Genomic DNA, 7,102 nt, shown 5'->3' with positions numbered 1-7,102 from the left:
GGCTCTTTGTGGTCTTGACTCATGCCAAGCTGTGCCCTAAGTTTCCTGGCCAGAGTCACTGGCTTTGGTCTGCAGACTATCAGCTCTCCCTGCTGGACTCTTTCAAGCATTGCCGGGTTCTGTAACTTTCCAGGCACTCTGGCCAGGCTTTTTTGTTGAGTGGGGCTGAAAATTTTCATTGAGCAATGGGTGAAACTATGAATTAACTTTGCCACCTGGGTGGGGTTGGGGAGTCCTCCATGCCTGCCACAGGCTTTGTTGGTGATCAGCTCTGCCTACTCTGCTTGAAGTTTGCTTGGCTATGCTGCTTCCAGATGTTCCTGACAGCCTTTCTGGTTGGTCAAGGCTACGAGCTTTACTCCATTTTATCCATTCACCTACAGAAGCTATGTAGAAATCTAGGTTACTTCCCAAACTTCCTCTTTATACAAGAAAATATTTCCAAGGATTATTTTAATTATGAAATGGGTTATTTGTGGTTACTTTGTTTTTTTTTAATTTTGTAAGATTTTTATTGTGATTAGACCCCTACTAAAAATTCTGAAAGTTTAAAGATTTTCTCTTCTACAAATATTATTCCATTAAAGATCTATTTTTTCTTTTGAAAAGGCACCTCATATCAGAAAAAATATTTCTTTTCAAAAATAGTTTTCATTCAATATATCACACTGAGATTCTATGTTTTTGACAGAACCAAGAGACTATGTGTGTGTATATATATGTGTGTGTATGTGTACACAGGTATGTATATTTTGGAAACTTTACTTCGAGTTTTCAGGAAATTGTTTGAAGAGGTAAATGAATAACTACAGAAACAATTCAAATTTGATATAATTGTTCAGAAAACAAATTAACTACTCACCATATAATTGAATTTCTGTTCCAAGGGACAGAGAAGGTCCTCATCCTCCAGAAGCTTAATGTCTACCAGGGAAGGCAGATCAGTAGACAACCTATGTAATTTTAAATATGAAAATGAATAAAAAATAAGGGCAGGATAATATGATAGGAAGTGTCTAGGGATTAGGGGTAGAGAAGGTCTAAGGAATTCAGCAGAGACTTTTTTAAGATTTATTTATTTCAGAGAGAGCACATGTGTGGGTGTGCATGTGGGCAGAGGGAGAGAGAGAGAGAGAGAATCCTCAAGCAGACTCCCCGCTGAGTGCAGAGCCTGAGGCAGGACTCAATCCCAGGACCCTGAGGTCATGACCTGAGCTGAAATCAAGAATTGGCCACTTAACTGACTGAGCCACCCAGGCATCCCTCAGCAGAGACTTTAACAATCAGAAACAGGCAGGAGCATTCCAAAGAGGGAAGGGTAGATGCAATATTCCAAGGCCAGAAACATCTCGGAAGTTTCAAGGAATTAGAAAGAACGACAACAACAACAAAAACACAGTGAATTTAAAATACACTGTTCCAGTGTAAGAATGGACCAGGGGATGCATGTAGAAAGTCAGAGCCTTTTCCAGATAGTTAATGAGGTTCCCATAACATGTAGTTCAGATCCTAAAAGTTTTTACTTGGCAGAGATGAGTATTAGAGTTGTGCTTCTCAAACTGCATTGCTTACACATCACCTGGGAGATCTTATTAAAATGTGAATGTGAAATGATAATTGCCATTATTTTTGTTTTCTTACATATCATTTGAAGGCTATAACAGACATATTTGAGCCATGGTTCAGCTGTGCACTGCCCACTGTGGTAGCTACTAACCACATGTACCTATTAAGCACTTTACAATGTAGCTAGTCCAAATGATACAGGTCATAAATGTAAATGCACCCAGGAATTTAAGACTTAGTATGAAAAAAAAGGTTAATATATCTAATTTTTATATATTGATTATTTGTTTAAGTGATGCTTTTTGGATATATGCTTAAATTAAAATATTTTAAAAATAAATAAAATGTGAATGTGTATTAAATGTGTCTGGGAACAGCACTGACGAGTAGTTTATAGCAAGTTCACAGGTGATGCTGATGTTGCTGGTCTAAGGACCACATTTACATTAGAAAAGTATTAGGTATTAGATTTACAAATCTTGCTCATCATCGAAATCGCTGTCTTCTGGCAAATATATTTTGTTGTGGACTCATGCATTTGGAATTTCTGAAAATAAAACCCAAGAATGTTAAAATAAAAACAAAATTCCTTAGGTGGCACAGCTACCAAGCTTGAAGAGGACTGACAAAATACTACAGGCCAAGGAAATAAAATATGGTAAGTAGGAAGGTATTATCTATAAATATAAATATATAAATATAAGTTAGCTACACCCTCTTGTTTAGAAAGATGTTTTACTGTTATGGTCTTCAGAAAATATTCTCTAGCTGGAATCAACCAAAGATTACTTTAAAATGGGATAATGTAACGATCTCTGGATTAAAAGATTAAGAGAGAAAGAGTTCAAGTTGCTGAGAGAAAGAAAGAATAAAGTGGCCTGGAAACTAAGGAAATTTGATTACTGTCAGATTTCAGCTTTTAATCAGCTTTGTGGCCTGTGGTGAGCCCTTGAAACTCTCTAACCCACACTTTGTCATAAATAAATTAAGATCTCTGACATTTCTTTTAGTGTTTAAACTCTAGGCCTCTCTCGTAAAGACAAAATTCTTATTCCCACGTGCTGGGAATCACAATGCCACCTCCCCTAGTGCTTTTTTCCCTCTTGTACTAGGACAGGGCAGCAATCCTTTTGTAACCAAACTAACCTGAGTTCACTCCTTGGCGAGTTACTCTCAGGGAGAATTCCTGTCCCCTCAAAGGTTCTCTAGCTGAACTAAGAATCAAATTGACATGAGACAGATTCATAGGAGAAAATCAAATTTAATACCATATATATGGGGAATCTGCATAGACATGGAAATTCCAAAGACAGGCAAAATGAGGTATATATGTCATCCTGAACTAAGGAGAAGGGGGTGGGGGTCTGGGACTTTAGAGGAAAGGAATGCATTTCACAGGGTGATAAGAGCAGATGTTTGGTAATTAGATGTTTGCTCTGCCATACAGATAAAATGTATCTCTGTTAATAGCCCATATTCTGGGGAAGACCACCAACTTAGCTGCTTCTGTGTGGTTAAGGGAAGGACAGAAGTTTCTCTTAAGCCCACAAGGGTTCAACTGCCTTCAGCTCAGAATAATCCACATACCAAAATGGCACTTTGACGGTGGGAGGGACCTGTCCTGAACCCCTTCACTACAGATGGTGACCAGGTGGAGGTGTCAATCAAATGACATTTTATTTGTAGCAAATATGAAGAGATGGTTGGCCGGATAACTGAGCATTCTCTGTACTTAAGACACATGTTTTTGTTCTTCTGCAGATTTGAATCTTCAGGCTAAAAGGAAATCTCCTATGTTTTGGTACATTCTCTTAAAAGTTTAGAATATATTTAAAATATGAGTGAAGAGATCAATAAAAATTTTCTAGAAGCATTTTTTTCTGAAGAAAATTGTATTAATTACTTTAAAATTTATAATTTATCTTGGGATTAATAAAAATTTAGAAAAAAATACTGGGGCGGGGATATAAAAAATAACCCAGTTTCCTTTGATTTATGAGTCACTGGATAACAGGCCCATTAAAACCCTCTTTTTTTTTTTTTAAAGATTTTATTTATTTATTCGACAGAGATAGAGACAGCCAGTGAGAGAGGGAGCACAAGCAGGGGGAGTGGGAGAGGAAGAAGCAGGCTCATAGTGGAGGAGCCTGATGTGGGGCTCGATCCCATAATGCCGGGATCACGCCCTGAGCCGAAGGCAGATGCTTAACCGCTGTGCCACCCAGGTGCCCCTAAAACCCTCTTCTTAATGCCTTTTCAACAGTTATTATTAAATCATTCTAGAGACTAAGCAATTATTACAGTTCTGTGAGACTTAATATGAAGTATGACAGGCAAACTATGCATAAGAGCAGCTGAGCTCCACTACCCCATCCTATTAAATCCCGTAAATAATGTTTATTGATTTATAATTTGTAATTTGTAAAGGCTGCTTTTTAGGCAAACAGGGTTGAGCAATGGAATGCAGAAAGGGCCACAGTTACCACCTGGCCGAATACAGGCAGGCCCATCAGGCGACTAACCTCAAAATATCCATAGACCTTAACTAACCAATGGGCTACTTACAGCGAGGCACAGTTCCCAAAAACGGAAAGATTCCATATATAGCCATTTTTCCTCATCTTCTCCCTTTAAAAAGAGCCCCCACCCACTGCCTTGTTACAAACAGCCTCTCCTCTGCTGTCCTGCCCACCACTCCCTTGCAGGTGTATTCAGTAAACTTTCGTCACCTTTGTTCTGCCTCCGGGGAATTCTTTAACTGCCTATACCACCAGCTTCCACCTGATGGTCACTCCACATGTGGGGGCCCCAATCTAATCAAGAGACACCCCATTTGGGCACATTTGGTGGCCTGTAGTGGAGACTTGTGGCCCCCCCACATTTGGGGGAACCCCAAAAGAGGAGCTATGCTGTCAGCAATTCTCCCCAGAATTTACGGAATTTCTCGGGGTTTCCCTTGGTGGACCACCTGTAGTTCTCCCTGGAGAACGGACAACTTCCGGCAGAGGTTACTCAGTGAGGATCTGAAGCCTGGAGGGGGAGCCAGATGGACCACTCTTGCCGGAGAGGGTGAAGCATTTCCCCTTCTGCCTTTCGGAGGAACGCTTCCCTCCCTCACTCTCCTTTCTTTTTTCTGCCTTTGGGCAGTCTGACCCTATTATTCCTCAGACAATCAAAGGCCTCCGGCCAGGGCAGCTTCTGGGGTGGTCTGAAGGTCTAATGGTGAACAGGTCAGACTGTTCGGGCCTGTGAGGGCAAAGGACCCCTTTCCTCTGCTTTCTCAGTCCATACCCCCAGGTCTGCTCCCAAAGCCCGTCACAATTGGCAGTTTGCCCAGGGGAATTCACACACATTAGGGACTCCGTCGGGACCCTTTCCTGACCCTGGCTGACTCTCAGCCGTCTAGCTTCTTTCAACTTCCACCCCTTTGCCTTTGTTCCTGCGGATCCAGCCGCCATCTTGATCTGCGGACAACTGTGTTCCTGCGCGTGAGTGGTGAGTCGTGTTCTCTGGCCCTATATAGACGGCGTATTTTTACTTCGGTGGAAAAAACCATGGTTCTACTCCTCTATCCGAGCGGAGGGGATTTGAAATTGGGAATTCTCTTTCTCTACCTTCTGGCAGCACTTTGCCTCTTCTGCCTTCTCCCCCTCCTCCTGTTTTTGCATCACCTTGGGTGCCGCCTGTGTAACTGGTTCCTATACCATCCTCGGTGTCTCAGAGACCATGGCTCCTTCTCCTACTCTTACTGTCAAGGAGCAAAGAGCGCCCCTTTGGACTTAACAGTGCCCACTTAAGATTTCCCCACTGGTGCCCCAGGTAAAAATTGACAATAGTAACAAATTGATTGACTTTTAAGTGGACCCAGGTGGAACAATATTTAAACTAATTGCAACTTATTCTACCAATGATTACCGAAGGTAAAATAAACTCATGTTATCTCTGTTGCAGTTTGTTAGCAAAAAGATGACTAAAAATGATGGTTAATTTTGTCTGTCTCAAAGTTTCGTGTTAAAACAGCTTTTAAAGTCTTTAGTAACCTGAGATGTTAAAGCTTTGCATAGATGATAAATGGGATTGAATTCTTGGGACATCTAGGTCTTTTCCAAATGGGGTAAATTGAAAGCATTGATTACTGAATATAGGTTTGTGCTTTTGACTTCTCATTGCAAAGAAATTAAGTATATTTTGGTCTGTTGGAAAACATGCTTTGTGCTTAATTGATTCATAAATTTGTTGTCTGAAGAATTCTGGTGTGATAGTTCACAACTGGTTACTACTGAGTTTTCGCTGGAGACTAAGGTTTCTAAGAGTTAAAATTCTGCATGTAATTAGATGGAAATAAGGGAAGCAACTCTATATGTAAGAAAGATATAAGGATTGGGAATACATTTTTGTTGAAGGAAAAGAAAAGTAGGTTTGTGAAGGGAAATCTGGAAAGGAATTTTGTGTGCGCGGTCAAGATGGACTAAGGTTGAAATGAATGGAATTTAAAAGTACACTGGTATAAGATTGAAATTCTGCTTTCATTCTGTTAAAAAGACAAAGTTTTCTTGAATTGATGGTCTGCTCTAGAAAAGAAAATGTAGACCAAGTTGTTTTTTCTTTGCCCAGAAAAACCAGTTTCTGTTTTGTCTTTATAAGTCTTTAATGATCCGTAATCCTATTTAGGCAGGTGCTTTAAAACTTTCTAAGGTTTTAACAAACTTCTCCAAGATTTAAATCATAAACAAAGTCTCTTTGCCTAATTAGGCTTATTTGGTATGTTATGTTCTGATATGTATACTGATTATTGAAGTGTTCTGTGTCACAGAAATAACCAAATTTCTTTGTCAGTTGCATCATGATGAACTCTCAGATTGTTACAATGTCCATTTCTGAGTTTTTGTCATTTATAATTTTTCTTGTTCTCTTGTAAAATGAGTTTTGTCTTAAAAAGAGATTCATAAAAAGGACTTTTAGAACAAATACAGGAATTCAGTATCTTTAAGATCATAAAACAAAATGGGTTTTCCAGAACTAACTAAAAGGATGCATTCAAACCAAACAAGAATCAGTAACATGGGACTAAATAAATTGGGGAAAATGATTATACTTTTTGTGACCCTTTTTTGAAACATTGCTGGTTCTCTGTTTGTTCTTCCAGATTAAGGAAACTTTCTCTTAAAATATCTATGACTTAAAGAAATGTGATAAAATATTCATTTGTGAAAAAAATTGAAGCATTTAACTTTTCTCCCTTTCTCAACCATGTGACATTCAAAAAGTCTCAGTAAGCTTTCTTCCGTGGCAATCATAGTCATTTGCATAATTTTAATAAGAAACTGTTCTCCTTGTAACAGGACACCATTGGAAACATTGGTTTTGTATATGGCCAGTTCTTGCTGAGTTTATGTAAGCAATTAGGCTGTTTGTTAAAATTGAGCTTCTTTACAAACATATTAGTCTTAATTTGGCTATCTCTGGAAATAATAGTGACTTTAGAGAGAAAAATTATGTTTCAATAACTTGCCTTTGTGGATGTTAAATTCTAGTT

The sequence above is a fragment of the Ailuropoda melanoleuca genome, chromosome 2 (genome assembly GCF_002007445.2).
Source record: "Ailuropoda melanoleuca isolate Jingjing chromosome 2, ASM200744v2, whole genome shotgun sequence".
Classification (NCBI taxonomy): Eukaryota; Metazoa; Chordata; class Mammalia; order Carnivora; family Ursidae; genus Ailuropoda; species Ailuropoda melanoleuca.
This window is presented reverse-complemented; position numbering follows the sequence as displayed.